Raw genomic sequence first — 27,130 nt, 5'->3', positions numbered from 1 at the left:
AGGCCACAGCGCCCTGGACTGTGTCTGGCACGCAGGAGACTTACAGGCTTAAAAAAAAATTTTTTTTTCTTGCTTGGTCAATTGCAAAATCTAGTCAGGTGGCATTTTCTCATAAGAAAGTTCTCAACAGAAAGCTTACCCAGTATTCACTCCCCAAGGTTGATGCTGCCTCTAAAAGTAACTTCTGATTCTGATTTCCTAAGATGTCGGTTCCATGGCGCCGTGAAGCCCCTGTTTGATGTCTAAACACAGCTTCTGCAGATGGGAGGACAGAATGGGTTTTTTCTGTGGGAGATCATGAAAGTACGCGGGCCGTTGATCTCTTTTGCTCTTGTTAGCATGACTGATACGTGTATTATGGTTCTTTGGGAGTGCGCCTGTAGAGGATAATGCCACTTATAATTGTTGGCATACGTCTTATTTAATAAAAGGATGCTAAACCCTTGGAGGTTTCCAGGAAGGGAGTACTCTAAGGTTTTTATATCTTGATGGTACCCTATTGCTTCCGCTAGTTCAATCACTGCCCTGTCCTACTCTTCAGAAAGGTGGTTGGTAGCTAATAAATTCAGCCTTTTATGGAGTGGGACCCTTGAATGTGCTCCAAGCAGGTTGTTGGAGCTTTGTCCTCCCCTTTATAATAACTTAATTTAGTTGTTGTTTTGGCAATGTCTAGGCATTCCTTTTATTAATTTTTTTTCTTTTGAGAATTTGAGTGCTGAAAGAATAAAACCCAGAGGCTTTTTTTGTCTGCGACTTCCCCAAAGCCAAATTGAGATCACTGGGTTGTAGGTTCCAGGGCTTATTTTAACCCGGATAAGGAAAAACTTGGTAACAGTAAGAGCAGTCCCAGGCTGGCCTGTCTCCTCTGATGGTAGAAAGTGCCCTTGACCCAGCTGCTGATGCAAAGGTTAAGAAGAGGTGAAGGGGGATTCACAAACCAGAGACAAGTCGGATTAGAGCTCTGAGGCTCACCCAGTGCCGAAATTCCATGGAGTTCTACACCTCACCCTAGAATGTCAGTGCCAAGTCCATGTACACAAGTAGCAATTTTTCTGTTGAACATGGACAAGCAAGTTTCTGTTGGTTTAACAAATTTAATTACAGCTAATCGTGATAATTCAGAGTAAAAAAATAAAATGCTTTAAAAAAACCCTTAAAATCCGGTATCAATTTCAATGTATGTATCTTGGCCGTGACCACATTGAAACTATTGGCCTGTTTTTCTATTTGGCTTCAGTTTAAAAACACAAAGACTTAAAAAAAAAAACAAAAAACAAAAACCCAAAGACTTTAGAGACTAAAACAGGCTCCTAGAATAAAAATATTTTAAAAAGTTGGGTGATCTTGGCTACCTACATTGTTATAATGCTCCTTGATGTAACGCTCATTTATCCGGCCCTGAAAAACTATGAGATACTTCTTGAATAAAAAAAGACATATCTAATGGTTTGGCATAATCTTGACCTGAAGCATATTTTATTTTTGGAAAGTAAATAACCCCAGACATCTTAACATAACAGTTCCATATGAATTAGAAGATTTAGAATCACCCATTCCCTGCAGACTCTAAATGTGATGACAGCACCCTAGGAGGGGGACTTTGAAATGGCTCAGCTGTGAGGCCAACCCGGGTTCAAGTCTCAGTGCTGCCCCTCCCTTCTGAGTAGTTTTGGGGTGAGTTATTCCCGTAATTTTGTTTCCCCATTTTGAAAAAACGACACCCCTCTGTCAGGGCTGTGTGAGGCGTGGAAATAGCGCCTGATGTATAGGAGATGCTCAGCCAGTGACGGGCTTGTGTTTCCAGAATTCCTAAAGGTTCTTAATTGTTCTGTAGCTAGATTCTGCTGGAGCAAATAAGGAATCAACTGAGTCACTCTGGGAAGCTCTCAACCTTTCAAATCAATAGTCTGGATTTACTACAGTTCTCTCGTGATCTGAAAGGTTGGACAGCCTTTTTCTGGCATCCAGGGAGACATTAGATTAGGCTCCCTCAAGATAATGCTGTTTTAGGTATGAAAAAAATATCCAAGATCGTTATCTCCTGCCCCAATCTGTACTTGTATCCAATCTAAGCCCTTTCTTTCATTTATCCACCAGGAATTCCCATTCAGCAATCAGCATGTGGGGAAGGCTCTTGCCTCTGAATTCTATAATTGATTTAATCTGGCCACTTTGCGTACTTTGTCGTGTGTGTATATGTATATTCTCATTGTATATTGCTGCAGCCTCTAGATCTATATTATGGGTGCAATAAATATACCATTCCACAGCTCATCAGAGTCTACATTATTAGACAGAACTGTGACGATCGCTATTCTGTATTCTGTTTTCTTTGTATGTCTTTTTCTATTGGTTTCTAGCAGGCATCCTTAACCAGGGGTCTGCAGGCCACACGCAGCCACAGACAGGCTTTGTTTGGGTCATGGGCTTTCTTTTTAAAAACTTGAATTAGAAGCCAGCATTTTAAAATCCTTCAAGCTGTGATTTCCAGCTTTTCTTGAAAAATCTGAAAAGTTGGCCGTGCTAGGCCCACAATCCCAGGGGGGAGCCCTCGGCTCGGATGGCTCAGGCTGAATGCCGCTGCCGAACCCCCCCACCCCCCACCCCCGTTAGAGGGAGGGTCACGTGCTTTCCAGTTTGCCACAGGCTCCACTACTCCTTATCGCCCAACCCCAAGGCCAGGGTCTTTGCCATTGGTCTCTGACCATGTTTTTCTTGGATCTTTGTTTTCTTATGATAATGAAGACAAAAGTAAAATGGTTTTCGTGCCCGTGATGCTGTCAGAACCTCAGAAAGATGGTCAGTAGCTAATAAAAAAAAAATAAGGTATCCTTTCTGGAAAACTGATTCTGCATGATGATGTGCTAAGTGCTTTGTACATCTTTCTTGGTCCTCACAATGGTGTGTGTGTGTGGGGGTGCGATTGTGCCCATATGAGACAGGAGGAAATAACTCTGATTTGGCTCACTTTAGCTCTTCTACCTGACCGTGTCAGGGGTTGGGGAAGAAGTGGTAGCGGGACCCCACCCTCCTACACTCCTGCCCTGAGTGGTTTCTAATGGGCAGGCCCTTTTAGGCATCTTTTTGAATGATGCATGGCTTGGGACAAGGCACATCCCACTGAGAGGGATGTAGGTACACCCCAGGGAATTGCTGGTCACCACACAGGTCCCATAGGTGTCATACGTTTAGTTTATGGGGTAGATTATAATAAAAATGAAGTTGAGCGAACTTTGTAACTGCTGAAGTGGTTCCAGCATCTCGGCCATCTGATCCATAAAAGGGAAAATTTGAACCCACCCTAAAAAGTTCAGGAAAATAAAATTGCTGTATGCGTTTCAATCTAGTGGGAAGGCTTCATTCTTAGTAAAGCATGCAAAACTGTCTCAATGTTTGGTATCCTGGCTGTGGTTAGATTTTATTCCAAATAATATACTATTTTGGACAGTATATTTTGAAATTCGTAGCGTTAAAACTTTTGACTGGAGTAACACCTTTTGTGTAGCAAACCAAGACGTGAAAAAGAATATTCTCTGCACACTTCAAGCCAGCTCTTTTTAATATCACAGACTGGTTTTGGAGGCTCCTCATTTGTCTACAGAAAGCTTTTAACAGTTCTTTGCTCAATAGAGAATCCAAACTTGGATTTTTTACTGTAAGTTTCTTTTTTCTGCAAACACCAGACAACCCTGAGTGGTTTTTAAAGACTGCTCAGAATATTCTCTTACTTTTATCACTACTGCACGTTCAGATCCTGTTCACCAGGAATAAAAAAGCAGTGTGTTCCCTTACTTAAAACCCCTTCCCAAGGTTCTGGGCTGGGTTGTTTTGTTTTTTTTTTCCATACCTCTATTTGTGTCTAAAGAGAAGTGAATGTAAAACAGTAGCACACAAACTTTTTGCTTTTTATTGCAAGGTAACAATCCTGGCTGTTTGTTTTAGAAATGGTAATGTTGTATCATTGTAACAAATTATACTTAAAAATCATTTAGTGTGAAATTTCAGATTAATCCCATAGGGACAGGATATTAACAATCACCCAGCCCTTTGGAACATACAGATGGTGAATCTGGGATTTACAATAGGAACAATCGCTGATTACATGCATGGGTGTAACGGACAAAAAGACCTCCACAACTTCAGCCTGGAGAAATGCGGTGGAGGTCCTAGCGCCTGACTTGTTTGAGATGCTCAGTCCCTAAGGATGCCTGCGTTTCATCACCTAGCCTGTGCCATATTCTGCAGCGCCTTTTGTGTGTTCTGAAACCTACCAAGTGCCTATGCAGAAGCATCCTCTCAGTGTGCTTAGCTTTAACTCTTGTAAATTCCACGAGAATTCCTGTAAAGAGCAACTTCATAGTGGGACATGCAGTGGGGATTTGGCAGATGTGCCCAGTCCAGAGAGCTGGTTATCAAAACCAATACCTGCTATTCACTAATTGCGGGGAAGAAAGTCATCCTGTGCTGCCTGGACTGGGGGCTAGGGAGGGTTCTCTGCTTCAGAAATTAATCTGCACCAGAAATGAAAAGGACTCCTAAAGATTGATACAATGCCCCTGATTTTGAAACTGTCAGTCCGCAGAGCCACAGACTGAAAACCCCTTGACATACTTAATGTTGAGAGTGAAAACGGCACCCTCGTACACACAGTCTTGAATCCAGACCACGTTACAGTAAGTGAGCAGCCAGTGTGTTCTTGGGACTCTGAACTAGGTAAGTAAGCCTGTTTTCTTTTTAAACTATTTGTACTCTTAAAATAACTGTTCACAACATTTTAAAATCAGAGCGTAGCCATTTCAGTGGTGATTAAGATTCATAGGCAATGTCTATATACAACCACATAAGTTCTCCCTCCAAATCTCTGGTTTGATTTCAGATGTAAAGGTGAGAAATAACTTTCCAATCAGGAGAATAAGTTGTCTCAGAAGAAAACCCAAAAGCCTGAATGCCTAAAAGAGTTTAAGGCAGTTCTCTTGGCTGTTTAGGATTTGTTTCTGAAAAACAAAGCAAAACCTTATATCCAGATGAACTGTTTATCCTAAGTATTGTTTCCAAACACCGTTTTGTTACAGAGCTCAAAACAAAAGTACGAGTGAACACTGTGTACGTCTGACTCCAGGAATTATCTTGCTTTTAGGCATGTGCACCCCACACGGGTTTTATTGCTTTTCCTGAACCCAGGGATTTGTGACAGAGATGGGCCAGCCGAGTGATAATGACCGTGTCCTCTATTGGACCAATTAATTACCCTCCCAGAAGGGTTTGGCAGCCCCATCTTGAGGGGACGCTTGTAAGCTTCTCAGGATTATTCTAGAGCCAGCGTGGCAACTGGCTCTTAGCTCAGCTCTGTTTCTCAGGCGCTGGGGTGGATAGGACCTTGTTCAGAATGATCAATGTGGCCTTTATTGTCATAAATGTCAATGATATCAGTAACATTGAGGCAAGACTCATTCCTTGGAAGAAGCCTGTCAGGTTTGAAACATGTTAAAGTATCAAGTGCAGGATACATGGTTGTTGATATACTGTTTAGAAAAGCGAGGGATGGCCAAAACAAACAGAAAAATTGGAGTATAACCTAAAGTGTAAAATAAATATCCATGAGCATGTACCGACATGAATGATTGAAAAAAATCGATAAATGGGGGAGAAACGAGAAATATTCTTAACGGAAGGTCCCAAATAATGTATTTACATACTCTCTCCTCCAGGAGGCGGATATTAATTCTCTCCCCTTTCCTCCCCCTTCCCCACTGGGCTGGTCTTAACGACTCACCTCCGAATAACAGTGTATAGAGAGGGAAAAATAGTGACGTTACAGGGGAGCAGCCTGGCCCATACAACCTTAACCAAGTGATAAAAGTTAATGTCAGTGATGTCATGTGGATCCCACGAGTCCCTGAGGGGATGGGATAGGATGCGGCGAGATGCGCTTCACCTCTGTGGTATTCTTTCTAAATCTCTAACGTTTGCTCTACTGATGAGAACAGATAAACCCAAATTGAGGCACATTCTACAAAATACCTGACCCGTGCCCTTTAAACCTGTCATGGTCATGAAAACAAAGAACAAGAAACTGTCCCAGCCCAGAAGGGACCGGGTAGGGGTGACGACTAAAGGCAGTGTGGTGTCCTGGGTTGGATCCTGGAGGAAGAAGAGGACCTTAGTGGAAGAAAACTGGTCAAATCTGAATTAAGTCTGGAGTGCAGTTAATAGAAATGTCCCACATTTGGTTTCTTAGTTGTGACAACGTACCATGGTGATATGAAATAGTAATGGAGGAAACTAAGTGAGGAGCAGATGAGAACTCTCTGTATAATCTTTGCAACTTTTCTGTAAGTTTAAAATTATTCCCAGTTTCTTTTAAATCAGTTAAATGACACATCCATGTTCACAGCGTTATGGAAAAGAGTCAAGAGGTGGAAGCAACCCACGTGTCCACCAGAGGGTGAATGGATAAACAGAACTTAATAGTATTCAGCCTTAAAAAGGAAGGAAATTCCGACGCATGCTACAACATGGATGAACCTTGAGGACATTATACTAAGTGAAATAAACCATCACAAAAAGACAAACAGTGCATCTTTCCACTTACATGAGGTGCCTAGAAACAGTCGAATTCACAGAGACAGAAAGTAGAATGGTAGTTGCCATTTTATGTGTTTACTCCACAAATTTTATGTTTTACCATAATTTAATAGTTTTTGAAAAATCAAGAAAATAACAGTCGTACAAATTATGAAAAGCCTTACTTACCATAAACAAGGCTAGAGAAGGATTCTCAGCCTTGGTGTTAACATTTGGGCTTGTTGATTCTCCGTTTGGCGGTGTGGAGCTGTCCTGCGCTTTGTAGGATGTTTGGCAGCGACCCTGGTATCTACCCACTGGATGCCAGTGACACCCCACCCCCCACGATGAAACCAAAAATATCTCCAGTGATAAATGACTCCTGGGTTTCAGGGGCAAAGTTGCCCCTGGCTGAGAACCATTGGACTATTGTAAGACTGGGGAGGAAAGGAACAGATTGAAAAAAACAAAACCTTCACTGTCTCATATGGTAGTCAATAGCCACATGGGGCTATTTAAAATGAATTAAAATTTAAATTTGTTGCTTGTTCATTAGCCACATCTCAAGTGCTGGGTGGCTACCATATTGGGCAATGCAGACCCAGATCATCACGATCGTTATGGGAGGTTCTACTGACGGCACTGTTCTAGATGTTGAGTTTATTCACTGTATTGGTTTTCATCTGTTTGGTGTGTGTAACTTTTAAGTCCTTTACAGGCTCTCCGTGCGTACGATGCTGATGGTGAACGATAGAGCAGACTCACCCTTAGCCACGCTGATAACTGTTAACCAAGCTGCCCCTGGTTACCTGCTCAGAACTGTCCCAGTCAGGAGAAAACTAAGGGGGACAGAAGGCAAAATAACTTGAGCTGAGCTTACCCATCTGTCGATGATCATAGGACACAGCATGATCTAAGAGCTCCTCATTGCCTCTCTTAAGTTAGGACAGAGCCCTCCATCAGCTGAAAACAATCCTTGTTAGCAGTCCCTCCCAATTCTGGCCATCTTGGTATCTTTCCCACCCAGCTGGGTCTAAGGAGCAAAGAAGCAGATGGAAGCCAAGGTCTGTTGGTCCCAAGGGCAGAGGGTAGAAGGAATGTGCATGTAGTTGGATGTTGTGGATTACGTCTTGCAAGCACATAGAAAGCACTCCTGGATTATCTACTGTAGGTCTACTCTCCTCTCTTAGACAAATAAAAACTAGCTGTTACTATTCAAACACACCTTTAGGTCTCAGAATCGGGAAATGCAGGCTTCCTCCTTCTTTTTTCCAAGACCTTCAGACAGGGTCTTCTGGTGAAAGGATAGCTCCCTAGGATCTGACACTTGGCAAGATCCTGGGTACAAGAGCAGTCCAGTTAGTTGCCTGTTTTTCTTTCCAAATAATCTGCCTTCCGGTTGTCCAGGACAGTGTGAAGCCATTCTTTTATGCTCTTATCTCATTCCTTGTTGGTGTTTTAAAATTCAGTTGTTAAATCACCAATACCTTGTTTATCCACCTGATTTCCTCTGGTCTGGAAAATAACAAGAAAGAATTGGGCTCCTTGTGGGAGAGGGGCCTGGAAAGGTGTGGGATGGGGTAAGGTGTCTGTAGAACACTACGCCAGTAAAATACACTTAACAACACTGTGTTACACAGTTAAAAATTTAAGAGGGTAAAACGCATGTTAAATGTTCTTACCTCAATCAGTCAATCAATAGACACATGTTATATGCCACTAAAAAGAATGAGATGTATCCAAAACTTTTTTTAGCTTTTTTGAGGTATAATTGCCAATTGTAAGATTTAAAGGGTACAATGTGATGGTTTGATAAACATAGATGTTGTGAAAGGATTCCCCCCCATCAAGGTAATTAACAAATCGCCTCACATACTTACCTTTCTTTGTCTGTGAAAACATTTAAGATCTGCTTTCAGCAAATTTTAATTATATAAGACAGTGTTATCAGCTATAGTCACCATGTTTTTCATTAGATCTTCAGACTGTTCATTTGGTAGCTGAAAATGTGTACCCTTTACCAACCTCACGCTATTAACCCCAGTCCCCAACCCCCGGCAACCACTTTTCACTCTGTTTCTTTGAGTTTGTCTTTTTATTTTTTTTTTAAGATTTCACATGTAAGTGATACTATGCAGTATTTGTCTTTCTCTGTCTGGCATCCTTCACTTCACATAGTGTCCTCTAGCTTTATCCATGATGTCGAAAATGGCAGGATTTCCTTCTGAGGCTGAATAATATTCCATTGTGTATATATACCACGCTGAGTTTATCCATTCATCTGTCAACAGACATTTGGGTTGTTTCCGTACCTTGGCTGTTGTGAATAATGCTTCAATAAACAAGGGGGTGCAGATATCTCAACAAGAGAGTGATTTCGTTTCCTTCAGAAGTGGGATTGCTGGGTCATACAGTTCTATTTTTAATTTCTTGAGGAATCTCCATACTGTTTTCCCTAGTGTCTGTATCAGTTTACATTCCCACAAGCAGTGCACAAGGGTTCCCTTTTCCACACATTCTTGCCAGCATTTGTTATCTTTTGTCTTTTGGATGAGAGCTATTCTAACAAGTGTGAGATGATACCTCATCATGGTTTTGATTTGCATTTCCCTGATGATTAATGATGTTGAGCATCTTTTCATGTACCTGTTGGCCATCTGTATGTCTTCCTTGGAAAAATGTCTATTCAGGTCTTTTGCCCACTTGTTAATTGGGGTTTTTGTTTTTTGCTGTGAGTTGTATGAGTTCCTTGTATATGTTGGATATTAAACCCTTATCAGATAGGAGGTTTGCAAATATTTTCTCCCATTCTGTAAGTTGCCTTTTCATTTTCTTGCTAGGTTTCTTTGCTGTGCAGAAGCTTTTTAGTTTGTTTCACTCCCACTTATTTTTGCTTTTGCTGCTTTGCTTTTGGTATCAAATCTAAAACATCATTGCCAAGACCAGTGTCAAGGAGTTTATCCCCTATGTTTTCTTTGAGGAGTTTTACAGTTTTAGGTCTTATGTTTAAGTTAATCCATACTGAGTTGATTTTTTTTTTTTTTGTATGGTGTAATATAGGAGTCTAGTTTCATTCTTTTGCACATGGCTGTCTAATTTTCCCAGCACCATTTATTGAAGAGATTGTCATTTCCCCACTGTATATTCCTGGTGCCTTTGTTATAAATTAATTGACCATATACGTATGGGTTTATTTGCGGGCTCTCTATTTGTTCCATTGATCTGTGTGTCTGTTTTAATGCCGATACCACACGTTTTGACCACTATGACTTTGTAATATAGTTTGAAATCAGGAAGCATGATGCCTCCAGCTTTGCTTGTCTTTCTCAATATTATTTTGGCTATGAGGGTCTTTTGTGGTTCTGTACAAATTTCAGGATTTTTTTTTCTATCTCTGTAAAAAAAATTTTTTTAAAAGTTGGAATTTTGATAGGAATTTTGCATTGCATCCGTAGTTTGCTTTGAGTAGTACAGACATTTTAACAATATTAATTCTTCCAATCCATGAACATGAAATATCTTTCCATTTATTTGTGTGTGTAATTTATTTCAATGTGTTGTAGTTTTCATTGTACAGATCTTTCACCTACTTGGTTACATTTATTCCTAAGCATTTTATTATTTTTGATGCTATTGTCAGTAGGATCATTTCCCTAATTTCTCTATCTGATAGTTGTTGCAAAACACTTTAATGGAGAATAGTTTTAAAACTTTGAAAGATCCAGAAACAAGATGAGAATAAATGGAGAGAGAGGCAGCTTTTCATGCATGAGATAATTTATTTATGGTGGTAAAATAAGTAAAATTTACCATCTTTTTTTTTTTTTTTTTTTTTTTTTTGCGGTACGTGGGCCTCTCCCATTGCAGAGCACAGGCTCCGGACGCGCTAGCTCAGCGTCCATGGCTCACAGGCCCAGCCGCTCCGCGGCACGTGGGATCTTCCCGGACCAGGGCACGAACCTGTGTCCCCTGCATCGGCAGGCGGACTCTCAACCACTGCGCCACCAGGGAAGCCCAAAATTTACCATCTTAACCATTTTTAAGTGTACAGTTCTGTAGCATTAAGTACATTTACATTGTTGTATAACTGTCACCACCATTCATCTCCAGAATTCTTTTCATCTTCCCCAACTGAAACTCTGTACCCATCAGACACTAACTGCCTTCAGTCTCTGGCCACAAGCATTCTTCTCTCTCTCTCTCTCTATGAATCTGACTCTACTCTATGCCTCATTTGTGCTTTTGTATCTGGCTTATTTCACTTAGTGTAATGTCTTTCAGTTTTAGCCATGTTGCAGCGTGTGTCAGCGTTTTCTTCCTTCTTAAGGCTGAGTAATCATCTTCTGTCTGTGTGTGTGTGTAGACACACCACATTCTTGTTTATCCATTCATTCATCAATAAACATTTAGATAGCTTCCACCTTTTGGCTGTTTTGAAAAATGCTGCTAGGATCGTGGGTGTGCAAATATCTGATTGAGTCCTTGCTTTGAATTCTTTGGGATATATACTCAGAATTGGAACTGCTGGATTGTATGATAATTCTATTTTTAATATTTTGTGGAACTTCCATACTGTTTGCCATAGCACTTGTACCATTTTACAGTCCTACCAGCAGTGCACGAAGGTTCCAGTTTCTCCACATCTTCACCAACACTGGTTATTTTGTGTGTTTTTTTAAAAAATTATAACCATCCTAATGGGTGTGAAGTGATATCTCATTGTATTTTGATTTGCATTTCCCTAATGATTTGGAGGCGATAATTTAGCATTGTAAATATGTCAGTTCTCCTTAATTAAACCATTTGATAAAATTCCAATCAATTATTAATCCACACTCTTAAGGCATAATGAAAGCACACACGAACAGTGAAGAAGAATAGAGACCCAGAAATGCACTCATGCATGTGAGAAAAGTTTCTCCGACTGGCTCATAAAGGTGAAACTGACTAGCTAATAAACATTTGTGGTTAATCATTCTCTCTAACTTCACAAATAATCAGTAATACAAAGTAAACTGCAATGGAATACCACTGTATACCCGTGAGACTGGCGAAGATTGTAAAGCCTGAAAGTGCCAAGGAAAGGCTATGATACAGAGAACCAGGAGCCGTAATGCACTATTGAAGGAAGGATAGACTGACTTCTACGATCATTCTAGAAAAGGGTTTTGCAGAATGCAATGAAATTATGTTCTTATGTGCCTTATGACCCAGTAGTCTCGCTCCTGGGCATACACTCCCGAGAGGACTTGAATGTATGTTCAGAAGAGAACACATCTGAGATGTTCATCACGCTGGATTCTGAGGGAGTGGTGAGCTGGAAATGACCTAAGTATCTATCATTAGGGAAATGGATGGGTTGAACAGGGCGGATCTATACCTGGAATACCGTACAGCAATGAAAAGCAGAGAACCGGATGTGTTTTTAAAATGTTTCGTGATGCGTTGAAAGACGTATACATAAATTGGATCTTCCTTCTTTAAAAGATTTCTTGAAAGCCTCTCCCAGGCACTCCCACTTGTAGTTCTTTGGCTAAATATGGGCCATGTTGCCTCCCCTAGCTGCAAGGGAGCCTGGAAAACCCAGCATTTTACATTTCCATCCTGTCAGATAGGAGGCAAGGGAGGAAGGAGCTCTGATTGGTCTTTGGTGCACAGTGTCTGCCATGCATTCTGAAGTACTCAAACAGAATCCTGAGTATTTTATTTTAACCGGGAGATCTTATCAAAAGGCAGATTCTGATTCAGTAAGTCTGGGATGGGGCCTGAGATGGTACAGTTCTAAGCCCTCCCAGATGATGCTGAGGCTGCTAGTTCCTGGACCTTATGTAACAAGGTTCTAGAAGGTCTTCTGCTTTTGAGCGTTCCGCAGGCCTGGGTGTCATCAAGGTGTCAACAGGGGATGGAAAGAAATGGCTAGTCTTGGGATTTGGTCCATGGAGGTCAGTCAAGAGAGTATATGCCTCATTGTTTTGGTTACTACTGGGGAATAAAAAACCACCCCAAATTTTGTGGCATAAACAACCATGCTTTTATTATGCTCACTAATCCTGTGGGTGATGAATTCCAGTAGGGAACAGTGGGATGGGCTTGTCTTTGCTCCGTGATATCCGGGTCCTCATCTGGGAAGACTGGAAGGCTGGGATGGGAGTGATTTGATAGCTGGGCTCAAGCTATCTGAAAGCTTGTTCACTCTCGCATCTGGCACCTGGCTGGGGAGACTGGAGGATGAGAGCTGCCAACCAGAAGGGCTGCAGGTGGCCTCTCCACATAGCTGGGCTTCCACACAACGTGGCAGCCTCAGGGCAGCTGGGCTGCTCTGATGACGGTTGTGTCTTTGAAGCCACACAGTGTCCTTTCTGCCACATTCTGTTGGTTACAAGTGAGTCACAAGCCCACCTAGATTCAAGGGAGGAATTAAACTCTACCTTTTGATGGAGGAATGGAAAGATCTAGAAGAGCAGGTGGAATGGGAGATACGCTTGTGACCATCTTTGGAAAAATCCCATCTGCCAAACTTATTTTTAAAACTTTTTTCCTCTTTATGATTAAGATATTTTGCAAAATACACCTTTTCAATATGTCTCTTATATAGGTGTTAACGTTGTCATTTTGTTAGAGTTTAAAATCTTGCTCAGGGAACCAGGGGTGAAGACGATGGATTCACGCTGAATCTTTCCAAATGCACCATCCTGAGAGTGGCTTAGTTCTCTCTTCTTTAAGGCTTACGCAAGACCTTTGCATCCTTGATGACTATTTTTCATTACAGGGTAAACCCTCTGTCTAGAAAACATTTCTGTGCTGAGGTCCTGTCAGCTCGCAGCCACCTTTGCCAGAAGAGGGTAATCAGATACCTTGGGCACAACCTGCTTGCCTGTCTGTACCTGTGCAGGTGATCTCTTTCACCTGGTGAGTGGTCCCATTATTGTCCCGGTTGCCCAGGGCCCCAGCAGTTTGTATGTTTCTGAATTACTTCCTGCTGCACCCCTGTCCCTCTACTTCAATCCCATCACACCATCTTGGTCTCTCTTCTCCCAGTCCCAGACTAATAAGTGTAGTTGACAGAAATGGTAATTTCATTTCTTAGTTGTGATAAACGTGCCAGGTTATATAAGATGTTAACATTAAGGGAGACTAGGCGAACGTTATATAAGAATTCCCTGTACTGTCTCTGCAACTTTACTACAAGTCTACAATTATTCCAAATAAGAAGGGCAAGTGTGTGTGCACATATACACGCATGCATAAACACACATACGTGAAGTCAGCCACACTTCCGTTCCAGTATTTTTTTAAACAATCATTTAAAGGTTACGGTCATTATTTTGAAGTTTTTAATATCAATAGTCACCCTGTTTGGCTAACAATGTAGATCTGAATGTGGTGGGGTGTAAGTGGCCGATGAATGAACGATTTGTGGTGTTATTCCTACTTCCTTATTTAATAACTGGATTCGTAAGGGCTTCTTAAGCCTGAGTGACCCATGTTTTGTTGCCAGACCTATCCCAATGACCCCGACCAAGACCCCTGTCCCAATTCGTCTATCAGAGAAAAATGAATCTATTTCAGGAACTATCACTCCTTATTATCTCTAATTGGGTCTGGCGGCTGGAGACAAGCCTCATTATTTTTAATTGGGGCCCATCGTTCTAGAACAAAACGCCACCCAGTTGCATGCAGATCATGCCTGGATATTTGCTTGCAAGTTCAAAGTGAAATTGCATCGTGGGATTTCCAGGAAATCACACTATTTTTATCCCTTTGTTTCACCTGGCTTTATAGTTGTAGTCTTGGGTTGTTAAACCAAAAATAATCATCGGATTGGGACTGTCTCTGTTTACGTCAGAGGGTTGGTTTTTTGTTTTTGTTGTTGTTGTTGTTTTTGAATGTGGGTAGCAGTAGAAGTTTTTCTTTCAAAATTAATGAATATTATAATACTGGACATAATTTGACAGACTGCTCACTTAAGTATCATTTAAATGCTGCTTTTGGGCATGGCATTATGCCATGGATAAATTTTCCTGGTTGCAAGGGACTCTTTTTTGTTAATTATTCTAATTTACTCTAAAATAATCCTTCACGTATCATACACTTTAGTGTTTCATCATTACTATCCTGTTACTAAACCGTCCGTCAGCGTCTGAAGTAGGAAATACATTTTAGAAAGTTTGCAGGAGTATGTCTCCTGTTAATTTTCAGAGCTTTCGGTTGTCCCACCTTTCATATTTTAACAATCCAAGATGGCAAATAATTCCTTCTTGAGCTCACCTGACTTCAGAAGGACTTTTGAGGAATGGTTTCCACAGGAGGCAGAAGTTCTGAGATCCAGCCTGGGTCATCTCTCTTGAGAGGGCTCATGCCCACACAGGGTGGGGGTCTCTGAAGTCCCCAGACGCCTGGCCAAACATTCAGACACAACGTCTGGGCCCTCCTCAGAGCCAAGAGCTTCTTGGGAAGAAGGGAGACCACCCTGGAAGGAAAATTGTTAGGAGCAGCTTTTATGTGCTTCGCCTCCTCAGGAGAACTTTTTAGACCTTTCAGCAAAGAGAAAAGGGTCGGGACAGGTCTTCCATGTGATGGGAAATGATGGATACGGCAGGGGTCAATTCCTTCAGTCCCCCCGCAATGATTTGTCCCTCCTGCTCTCAGTTGTAGAGTGTAACTCCTTTTTCAAAGCTGCTTTTGTTTAATAGTGTAGTTCTGTAGCAGACACACAACCTAACCTGATAAGGATTTTCTGCCACCCTCTCGTGTTTGAGATTCCTTCTGAAATCTCTTTTTGTCTCCAGTAGACACGTCAGAATTGGCGCTATGTCTTTTGATGGCAGATTCACCATATAAAGTAGAGGGATTTGTCACAGATCTTCCTGTTTTTGTTCTGTGGACACTCAATGAATATTTACTGATAAAGAAGAAAATGAAGAAACAACAGATTGGCAGTCAATAACTTCTCCAAGCATAGGCACTGTTTTCCCCCAATGCACGTAGAACACGTTTATGGCTCCGAAAATTAGCACCACGTGCCTCTTGACTGGGGAAATTTGCCCCCTTGCAGAAAGGAAAAAATAGAACCCTGTGGTCTCTAATTTATGGGAAAACACTTGCTCAAATTGTGATAAAACTGTTCATTGAGAACATTGTCTAGACCTTACATCTGCTGATGTCGGTCCCAACACCTCTCAATTCACTTTTTAGAAGATTGGGTGTGAGGTGTTTGGCCATATTTCTCCCCGAGAAGGGGACCCGTTCACCATTTCCCCAAAAAGCTCGGTGGGAGGGATGCCAGGCTCGCCGCCCCCATATGAGAGCCCCAGGGTCTAACTCCCTGACAAGGCTCACTCCCCAGGCTAGTGTGTGTTTTACATCTTTTCAACTTGATTTTCATAGCACATTTGAAAGCTCAGTTACAATAATCGCGTGGCTCTTAAAAGATCATTTCAAGCTATTACTAACCCAAGTTGCTATGACATTTTGGTTTTATCACACTTCATAAAGCAAACATTTTGAAGGTACAATAGAGAAAATGTGGAATAGAGAAGAACCAGGTACTATAGCTGACTTTCTGGCTTTGTGACTCTGGGTAAGTTATGTATCTCCTCTGTGCCTCGTTTCCTCAACTGGAGAACAGGAACAATAACAGGATCTATCTTGTAGGTTATTGTAGGGAGTAAATGATTAAAAATGTATAAAACACTTAGAACAATACTGGCCACAGAATAAGTACTGTGTCAGGATTTGCTACTATTACCAAAGAGCTGCAAGATTTTCATGGACCTTAGTCCTTTTTAAGCCAGCTCCCAAATTTAGGTGGTACCTAAATGCCTTTGCTACTCTACATTTATCCTGCCGTCTCTAATGACCCACTTGCCCATTTGCTTATCCATCACCTTCTCCTTCTTATTTATTCATTTCCTAGTTTTCTCTCCCTCTCTGTAGGCAGCAGTCTCCTCTGATGTTCTTTCACTTATAACCTTTGCCTATTCAGTCTAGTCACTGCCGACTTATTCTTTTTCTTGAGATGAACTGAGACAGCAACCAGAAGCACACAGATATACACGATTGTGGCTGATATGAGCCGCAATCCTACTGTGTGTGAAGGCCACCCTCATACCAACCCTGGGAAGTAGATATCACTATCTACATTTTCACAGATGAGAAAATAAGGCTCAGGAAAATGAAGCAATTAGGAAAGCTAAGATTAGATCTGCTGAAAATGCCGGCTGAAGCTACTACATTTTTTTACCGCCTAAAGCTGCCTCCTACTTTTTTAGCAGGATATTTTCTTGGCCATGTATCTAGAAGCCTCTGTTTCATTTTATAGACATTTCCCCCCTCTTCTTATATTTAGCATTCTTAGGCTGTGGTTAATTTTTCTTCCCTGTTTGTTGTTGTTGTTTTTAATACCATCTTTATTATCATTTGAAAACCATAACATTTACCTGTTTAAAGCGTACGGTTCAGTGAGTTTTAGTATATTCACAAAGTTGTGCAATCATCACCATGATTCCAGAACATTTTTGTCACCTCACAAAGAAACTCCATACCCATTAGCAGTTGCTGCTCTTTTCCTTCTCCCCTTAGTCCCTAGCAAACACGAATCTACTTTCTTTCTATGGATTTGCCTACTCTGGACACTTCATATAGATAGAATCATACAATATATGGCCTTTTGTGTCTGACGTATTTCATTTAGCAATGTGTCAAAAATTTATCCATCTTACAGTATGTGTCAGAACTTCATTCTTTTTATTTTTTTGGCCATGCAGCACGGATTGTGGAATCTTAGTTCCTGGACCAGGGATTGAAAAGTGCCAAGGCAGTGAAAGTGCCAAGTCATAGAGTCCTAACCACTGGACTGCCAGGGAACTCCCTCATTCTTCTTTAAAGCTGGATAATATGACATTGTATGGATATACCACATTTGTCTATTCATTTATCAGTCAACGGACATTTTGTTATTTTTTTTTCATGCTATATAACTTAGTCCACAATTTCTTTTGAAGAAAGAAAAGAAATGGTCTTTTTGAGGTTGACTGGGTTAGGAGACTTTGTGGCAAATGAAATTATTTCTTATAGAATTATGTATACATTTCATCCCCTTTTCAACAGTATTGTACAGAATTGCTCTTTTCAGTAGCGTAAAGGGAATCAAAGAGAAATAAACCTAACAGATACATAATCTCACCAGTATTCTGCAATATTTTTTTCTGTTCACGTCTGATTTTTTTTTTTTTTTTTTAAATCAATGAACTTTGAATCTCAGCAGGTCTGGAACTAGGATGAGGCAAGGGTGTAAAATTTAAATGGTTGCCAAAAAAACCTCAATAGTCAAGATAAACAATGTTTTTAAAAAATCAAAATTAATGTAAAAAAATCCATGATGAGTAAAATATCAAAAATGTAAATAAAGACAAGATCAGTATCTCTGACATATCATACTTCTCACACAGTATGACTAGGTTCTTTTTGGTAATATCCTACTTAATCATACCTTAATCATACCTTAGGTTTAGAGAATTTTGAGTCTATAAAGTGCTATCTTGAGACTACTTCTGTGCCTGGTACCGCACTGGTTACTGTGAAGGGCAGGATGCAAGCAAAAACATTTGGATAAGAAGTAAGTTTCAGATATAATTTTGCATGTTGGGATTGGGTGGGAAGGAGGAGGAGCTTTTTGGGTTTTTTGTTTTGTTTTGCCAACAAAGAAAAGTACAAAGAAAGTTAAATAGTTAAAATAATTTGGATGTAATGTTGTGATTTATAAGAAATATATATTTGGTCTTTGTCTATAGTTGCTGGCTCACAGCTTCCCAAACTCTTGGAAGTTTCTAAGTGTTACAAGTGATAAAAGGCATCTTTTGTTATGTTAATGAGGTGGCTTTTGGGATGCACTGGAGGATGGGGGCTGGTTGCCAGGAGACCAGGGCTCGCCCCCCACCCCAAAACCTCTTCCCTCTCTGGGGAGGGAAGAGGGGCTGGAAATTGAATCAGTCTCCAATGGCCAATGATTTAATCAATTGTTGACTTGGGGAAAAAAGGCACAACGGAAAAGCTGTGGGTTGAGTTTATTCAGTATCTTACTGAGGACTATAGCCTGGGAGAGAGCCTCTCAGCTCTGAGGAACTGTTCCAAAGAGGTAAGGGGGGAGGACAGTGTATGTGTGATTTTGGTGAAAGGTACTGAAACCAAGCCCACATCTCAGTAGAAGTTTTCTGCTGGTCACAAGGAATTGATATCTTGGTTAATGGTCTTAGTGCTTTTCTAAGTATGGGAAGATATAAGAATCCAGGATCATAAAATTTTCTCCTGAAAATATCTAACTATCTGAAGGTCTATTTTGCCGGTTTTCCCAGTGCGCAGAGTGCCTCATTCCTGATCTCTGCCCTGAATTCCTTTCAGGGTGTGTTGAAGGCCATTGACTACAGGGGCTCATGACTTAATTCTTGTAGAACTGGGAGGCGAGCAACCTTCCTTAGCTGGCACAACCATGCCAGTGTAATGAAGCCTCCATAGAAACCCCAAAAGGACGGGAGTCAGAGATCTTCCAGGTTGGTGAGCACGTGGAGATTCTGGGACAGTGGTGAGCACAGGACATGGGAATTCCATGCCCCTTCCCACATACCTTGCCCCGTGCATCACTTCCGTCTGGCTGTCCCTGAGTTACATTCTTTTATAATAAACAAGTGATCTAGTAAGTAATAGGTTTCTCAGAGTTCTGTGAGCCACTCTAGCAAGTTAACTGAACCTCAGGAGGGGGTTATGGGAACCTCTGGTTTATAGCCAGTTGGCCACAAGTGCAGGTAACAACCTGGACTTGGGGTTGTCATCACAAGTGGGGTGGGGGTGGGGGGATGAACCCTTAACCTGTGGAATTTGGGTATAGTGTCAGCATCAAAGAATTGTAGGACACACAGGGGGTGTCCTGAGAATTGCTTGTCGTACAATATGTGTGGGGAACCTCACCCCCCAAAATTGGAATTCAGTAACCAGAACACTAAAAGGGTCTTGAGGAATTTCTTTAGGAATATGACCAATATAATCAGCTTTGTAATTATCAGAAACATACTGAAACCGGGACTTCCCTGGTGGTCCAGTTGTTAAGACTCCAAGCTTCCACTGCAGGGGGCATGAGTTCACTCCCTGGTCGGGAAGATCCCACATGCTGCCTGTGAGCCGTGCAGCCAAAAAAAAAAAAAAAAGAAAAGATATATATTGAAACCAAACCTGGAGTCAAAAGGAAGATTGGTTTTATATATTTTTTCTTAATGTTTAAGTTTACATACAAGAATGAGAATAGTGCCAAGAAGACCCATATACCCTTTACCCAGATTCCCCTATTGTGAGCAGTTTATCCCATTTGCTTTATCTCGTGCTCCTTTTGCCCTGAAATCATCTTCTTTCTAGCATCTTTTCTCCTCCAGTGCAGGATTTCATCAAGGGTCAGGTTTTATGTTTAGTTGTCACAACTCTTTAACCTGGAACTTTTTCACAGCCTTCCCTGGTCTTTTTTGTTGTTGTTGTTGTTTTGTTTATACTGCAGGTTCTTAATAGTCATCAATTTTATATACATCAGTGTATACATGTCAATCCCAATCGCCCAATTCAGCACACCACCATCCCCACCCCACCACGGTTTTCCCCCCTTGGTGTCCATACATTTGTTCTCTACATCTGTGTCTCAACTTCTGCCCTGCAAACCAGGTAATCTGTACCATTTTTCTAGGTTTCACATACATGCGTTAATATACGATATTTGTTTTTCTCTTTCTGACTTACTTCACTCCGTATGATAGTCTCTAGATCCATCCATGTCTCAACAAATGACGCAATTTCGCTCTTTTTCATGGATGAGTAATATTCTGTTGTACACATGTACCACAACTTCTTTATCCATTCGTCTGTCGATGAGCATTTAGGTTGTTTCCATGACCTGGCTATTGTAAATAGTGCTGCAATGAACATTGGGGTGCATGTGTCTTTTTGAATTATGGTTTTCTCTGGGTATATGCCCAGTAGTGGGATTGCTGGATCATATGGTAATTCTATTTGTAGTTTTTTAAGGAACCTCCATACTGTTCTCCATAGTGGCTGTATCAATTTACATTCCCACCAACAGTGCAAGAGGGTTCCCTTTTCTCCACACCCTCTCCAGCATTTGTTGTTTGTAGATTTTCTGATGATGCCCATTCTAACTGGTGTGAGGAGATACCTCATTGTAGTTTTGATTTGCATTCCTCTAATAATTAGTGATGTTGAGCAGCTTTTCATGTGCTTCTTGGCCATCTGTATGTCCTCTTTGGAGAAATGTCTATTTAGGTCTTCTGCCCATTTTTGGATTGGGTTGTTTGTTTTTTTAATATTGAGCTGCATAAGTTGTTTATATATTTTGGAGATTAATCCTTTGTCCGTTGATTCGTTTGCAAATATTTTCTCCCATTCTGAGGGTTATCTTTTCATCTTGTTTATGGTTTCCTTTGCTGTGCAAAAACTTTGAAGTTTCATGAGGTCCCATTTGTTTATTTTTGTTTTTATTTCCATTACTCTAGGAGGTGGATCAATAAAGATCTTGCTATGATTTATGTCAAAGAGAGTTCTTCCTATGATTTCCTCTAAGTTTTATAGTGTCCGGTCTTACATTTAGGTCTCGAATCCATTTTGAGTTTATTTTTGTGTGTGGAGGTAGGGAGTGTTCTAATTTCATTCTTTTACATGTAGCTGTCCAGTTTTCCTGGCACCACTTATTGAAGAGACTGTCTTTTCTCCATTGTATATCTTTGCTTCGTTTGTCATAGATTAGTTGACCATAGGTGCTTGGGTTTATCTCTGGGCTTTCTATCTTGTTCCATTGATCTATGTTTCTGTTTTTGTGTCAGTACCATATTGTCTTGATTACTGTAGCTTTGTAGTATAGTCTGAGGTCAGGGAGTCTGATTCCTCCAGCTCCATTTTTTTCCCTCAAGACTGCTTTGGCTTTTCGGGGTCTTTAGTGTCTCAATACAAATTTTAAGATGATTTGTTCTAGTTCCGTAAAAAATGCCATTGGTAATTTGATAGGGATTGTGTTGAATCTGTAGATTGCTTTGGGTAGTATAGTCATTTTTACAATATTGATTCTTCCAATCCAAGAACATGGTATATCTCTCCATCTGTTGGTATCATCTTTAATTTCTTTCATCAGTGTCTTATAGTTTTCTGCATACAGGTCTTTTGTCTCCCTAGATAGGTTTATTCCTAGGTATTTTATTCTTTTTGTTGCAATGGTAAATGGGAGTGTTTCCTTAATTTCTCTTTCAGATTTTTCATCATTAGTGTATAGGAATGCAAGAGATTTCTGTGCAATAATTTTGTATCCCACAACTTTATCAAATTCATTGATTAGCTCTAGTAGTTTTCTGGTGGCATTTTTAGGATTCTCTATGTATAGTGTCATGTCATTTGCAAACAGTGACAGTTTTACTTCTTCTTTTCCAATTTGTATTCCTTTTGTTTCTTTTTCTTCTCTGATTGCCGTGGCTAGGACTTCCAAAACTATGTTGAATAATAGCGGTGCGAGTGGACATCCTTGTCTTGTTCCTGATCTTAGAGGAAATGCTTTCAGTTTTTCACCATTGAGAATGATGTTTGCTGTGGGTTTTTCGTATATGGCCTTTATTATGTTGAGGTAGGTTCCCTCTATGCCCACTTTATGGAGAATTTTTATCATAAATGGGTGTTGAATTTTGTCAAAAGCTTTTTCTGCATCTATTGAGATGATCATATGGTTTTTCTTCTTCAATTTGTTAATATGGTGTATCACATTGATTGATTTGCGTATATTGAAGAATCCTTGCATCCCTGAGATAAATCCCACTTGATCATGGTGTATGATCCTTTTAATGTACTGTTGGATTCTGTTTGCTAGTATTTTGTTGAGGATTTTTGCATCTATATTCATCAGTGATATTGGTCTGTAATTTTCTCTTTTTGTAGTATCTTTGTCTGGTTTTGGCAGCAGGGTGACGGTGACCTCATAGAATGAGTTTGGGAGTGTTCCTTCCTCTGCAATTTTTTGGAAGAGTTTGAGAAGGATGGGTGTTAGCTCTTCTCTAAATGTTTGATAGAATTCACCTGTGAAGCCATCTGGTCCTGGACTTTTGTTTGTTGGAAGATTTTTAATCACAGTTTCAATTTCATTCCTTGTGATTGGTCTGTTCATATTTTCTGTTTCTTCCTGGTTCAGTCTTGGAAGGTTATACCTTTCTAAGAATTTGTCCATTTCTTCCAGGTTGTCCATTTTATTGGCACAGAGTTGCTTGTAGTAGTCTCTTAGGATGCTTTGTATTTCTGCAGTGTCTGTTGTAACTTCTCCTTTTTCATTTCTAATTTTATTGATTTGAGTCCTCTCCCTCTTGATGAGTCTGGCTAATGGTTTATCAATTTTGTTTATCTTCTCAAAGAACCAGCTTTTAGTTTTATTGATCTTTGCTATTGTTTTCTTTGTTTCTATTTCATTTATTTCTGCTCTGATCTTTATGATTTCTTTCCTTCTGCCAACTTTGGGTTTTGTTTGTTCTTCTTTCTCTAGTTCCTTTAGGTGTAAGGTTAGATTGTTTCCTTGAGATTTTTCTTGTTTCTTGAGGTAGGCTTGTACAGCTCTAAACTTCCCTCTTAGAACTGCTTTTGCTGCATCCCATAGGTTTTGGATCGTTGTGTTTTCATTGTCATTTGTCTCTAGGTATTTTTTGATTTCCTCTCTGATTTCTTCAGTGATCTCTTGGTTATTTAGTAACGTATTGTTTAGCCTCCATGTGTTTGTGTTTTTTACGTTTTTTTCCCTGTAATTCATTTCTAATCTCACAGCATTGTGGTCAGAAAATATGCTTGATATGATTTCAATTTTCTTAAATTTACTGAGGCTTGATTTGTGACCCAAGATGTGATCTTTCCTGGAGAATGTTCGTGTGCACTTGAGAAGAAAGCGTAATCTGCTGTTTTTGGATGGAATGTCCTATAAATATCAATTAAATCTATCTGGTCAATTGTGTCATTTAAAGCTTATGTTTCCTTTTTTATTTTCATTTTGGATGATCTGTCCATTGGTGTAGTAAGTGAGGTGTTAAGGTCCCCCAGTATTATTGTGTTACTGTCGATTTCCTCTTTTATAGCTGTTAGCAGTTGCCTTATGTATTGAGGTGCTCCTATGTTGGGTGCATATATATTTATAATTGTTATATCTTCTTGGATTGATCTCTTGATCATTATGTAGTGTCCTTCTTTGTCTCTTGTAACATTGTTTATTTTAAAGTCTATTTTATCTGATACGAGTATTGCTACTCCAGCTTTCTTTTTTTTTTTTTTTTTTGCGGTACGCGGGCCTCTCACTGCTGTGGCCCCTCCCGTTGCGGAGCACAGGCTCCGGACGCGCAGGCTCAGCGGCCATGGCTCACGGGCCCAGCCGCTCCGCGGCATGTGGGATCTTCCCAGACCCGGGCACGATCCCGTGTCCCCTGCATCGGCAGGCAGACTCTCAACTGCTGCGCCACCAGGGAAGCCCCAGCTTTCTTTTGATTTGCATGGAATATCTGTTTCCATCCCCTCACTTTCAGTCTGTATGTGTCCCTAGGTCTGAAGTGGGTCTCTTGTAGACAGCATATATATGGGTCTTGTTTTTGTATCCATTCAGCAAGCCTGTGTCTTTTGGTTGGAGCATTTAATCCATTCACGTTTAAGGTAATTATCAATATGTATGTTCCTATGACCATTTTCTTAATTGTTTTGGGTTTGTTTTTGTAGATCCTTTTCTTCTCTTGTGTTTCCCACTTAGTGAAGTTCCTTTAGCGTTTGTTGTAGAGCTGGTTTGGTGGTGCTGAATTCTCTTAGCTTTTGCTTGTCTGTAAAGCTTTTGATTTCTCCATCGAATCTGAGTGAGATCCTTGCCGGGTAGAATAATCTTGCTTGTAGGTTCTTTCCTTTCATCACTTTAAGTATATCATGCCACTCCCTTCTGGCTTGTAGAGTTTCTGCTGAGAAATCACCTGTTAACCTTATGGGAGTTCCCTTGTCTGTTATTTGTTGTTTTTCCCTTGGTGCTTTCAATAATTTTTCTTTGTCTTTAATTTTTGCCAATTTGCTTACTATGTGTCTCAGCGTGTTCTCCTTGGGTTTATCCTGTGTGGGACTCACTGCGCTTCCTGGACTTGGGTGGCTATTTCCTTTCCTATGTTAGGGAAGTTTTCGACTATAATCTCTTCAGATATTTTCTCTGGTCCTTTCTCTCTCTCTTCTCCTTCTGGGACCCCTATAATGTGAATGTTGTTGCATTTAATGTTGTCCCAGAGGTCTCTTAAGCTGTCTTCATTTCTTTTCATTCTTTTTGCTTTATTCTGTTACGCAGAAGTGAATTCCACCATTCTGTCTTCCAGGTCACTTGTCTGTTCTTCTGCCTCAGTTATTCTGCTATTGATTCCTTCTAGTGTAGTTTTCATTTCAGTTATTGGATTGTTCATCTCTGTTTGTTTGTTCTTTAGTGTTTGTTCTTTAATTCTTCCAGGTCTTTGCTAAACATTTCTTGCATCTTCTTGATCTTTGCCTGCATTCTTTGTCCGAGGTCCTGGATCACGTTCACTATCATTATTCTGAATTCTTTTTCTGGAAGGTTGCCTATCTCCACTTCATTCAGTTATTTTTCTGGGGTTTTATCTTGTTCCTTCATCTGGTACATAGCCCTCTGCCTTTTCATCTTGTCTTTCTGTGAATGTGGTTTTTGTTCCACAGGCTGCAGGATTGTAGTTCTTCTTGCTTCTGCTCTCTGCCCTCTGGTGGATGAGCCTATCTAAGAGGCTTGATGGGAGGGACTGGGGGTGGGTAGAGCTGACTGTTGTTCTGGTGGGCAGAGCTCACCAGATTAAAACTTTAATCCACTTCACTGTTGATGGGTGGGGCTGGGTTCCCTCCCTGTTGGTTGTTTGGCCTGAGGCAACCCAACACTGGAGCCTACCTGGGCTCTTTGGTGGGGCTAATGACAGACTCTGGGAGGGCTCATGCCAAGGAGTACTTCCCAGAACTTCTGCTGTCAGTGTCCTTGTCTCCACGGTGAGCCACAGCCAGCCCCGCCACTGCCTCTGCAAGAGACCCTCCAACACTAGCAGGTAGGTCTGGTTCAGTCTCCCCTGGGTTCACTGCTCCTTCCCCTGGGTCCCGATGCGCACACTACTTTGTGTGTGCCCTCCAAGAGTGGAGTCTCTGTTTCCCCCAGTCCTGTCCAAGTCCTGCAATCAAATCCCACTAGCCCTCAAAGTCTGATTCTCTAGGAATTCCTCCTCCCGTTGCCGGACCCCCAGGTTGGGAAGCCTGACGTGGGGCTCAGAACCATCACTCCAGTGGGTGGACTTCTGTGGTATAAGTGTTCTCCAGTCTGTGAGTCACCCACCCAGCAGTTATGGGATTTGATTTTGCTGTGATTGCGCCCCTCCTACCATCTCATTGTGGCTTCTCCTTTGTCTTTGGATGTGGGGTATCTTTTTTGGTGAGTTCCTGTGTCTTCCTGTCGATGATTGTCCAGCAGCTAGTTGTGATTCTGGTGTTCTCACAAGAGGGAGTGAGAGCACGTCCTACTCTGCCATCTTGTTTCCTCTCCCTGGTCTTTATAACATTGACATTTGGGAAAAATACAGTCCCTCTCACCCCATTTGCTTAATGGAACTTGTTCATCTTGTGTTTGTCTGATGTTTCCTGGCAATTCGATTCCCGTTATGCATTCTTGTCCATAATGCTGCAGAGGTGATGTTGCTTCCTTCTCAAGGAATCAGATCTGGAGTCTCACCATGTCCGTTTGCCCCTCGTTGGTGATGCTGACTTTCGCCACCCAGTGGAGGCCTTGGTCTGATTTTTCCACTGTAAAATTACTATTTTCCTCCTTTCTGTTAATGTGCAGTCTGCTGGAAGATATTCTGTACCTTAACAAAATGTCCCCCTGGATTCAGTATCCATTCAGGATTCTAGCCTGATTCAGTGTTTACTAAGATGGTTGTAAAATGCTGGTTTAAACTCTTAAATGTAGCCCAAAGGCAACAGAATAGAAAAGAAAAAAATATGAGAGGTTTTTGCTATGATTGTACCAGAACCTGATAAATGAGAACTGGGTACATTTTCCCAGCATCTGGCACAGTGGTTAAGAATACTGGCTTGCGTGTCTACCTGGTATCACTAGTTACTAGCTGTGTGATCTTGACCTTGGGCAAGTTACTTGGTTTCTCAAATCTATATCTTGCTCCTCTGCAAAATGAGGTTATTCGTATTTGACTCAGAAGATTTTTTTTTAACATCTTTATTGGAGTACAATTGCTTTACAATGGTGTGTTAGTTTCTGCTTTATATCAAAGTGAATCAGTTATACATATACATATATCCCCATATCTCCGCCTTCTTGCATCTCCCTCCCACCCTCCCTATCCCACCCCTCTAGGAGGTCACAAAGCACCGAGCTGATCTCCCTGTGCTATGCGGCTGCTTCCCACTAGCTAGCTATTTTATATTTGGTAGTGCATATATGTCCATGCCACTCTCTCACTTTGACTCAGAAGATTTT

At 40.9% G+C, this 27,130-nt stretch overlaps 1 protein-coding gene across 5 annotated transcripts in view; it reads left to right on the top strand.

Annotated features, from left to right (window-relative positions):
• Positions 1-27,130, top strand: part of MYO1H (myosin IH) — a 141,376-nt gene that overhangs the window by 31,412 nt on the left and 82,834 nt on the right. Inside the window, exon 1 of one of the 5 annotated variants that reach the window (XM_082667327.1) lies at positions 13,378-13,473. The exons of the other annotated variants lie outside the window; for them this stretch is intronic. The gene's annotated coding sequence lies outside the window, so the exon portion shown is untranslated. Of the gene's footprint in view, positions 1-13,377; positions 13,474-27,130 lie in introns of those variants that run through there. 5 annotated transcript variants of the gene reach the window in all.

This window comes from Grampus griseus (genome assembly GCF_964374135.1).
Source record: "Grampus griseus genome assembly, chromosome: 12".
In the NCBI taxonomy this organism is placed as follows: domain Eukaryota; kingdom Metazoa; phylum Chordata; class Mammalia; order Artiodactyla; family Delphinidae; genus Grampus; species Grampus griseus.
The sequence above is the reverse complement of the archived record's forward strand: the minus strand, read 5'-3'. Positions and strand labels throughout refer to the sequence as shown.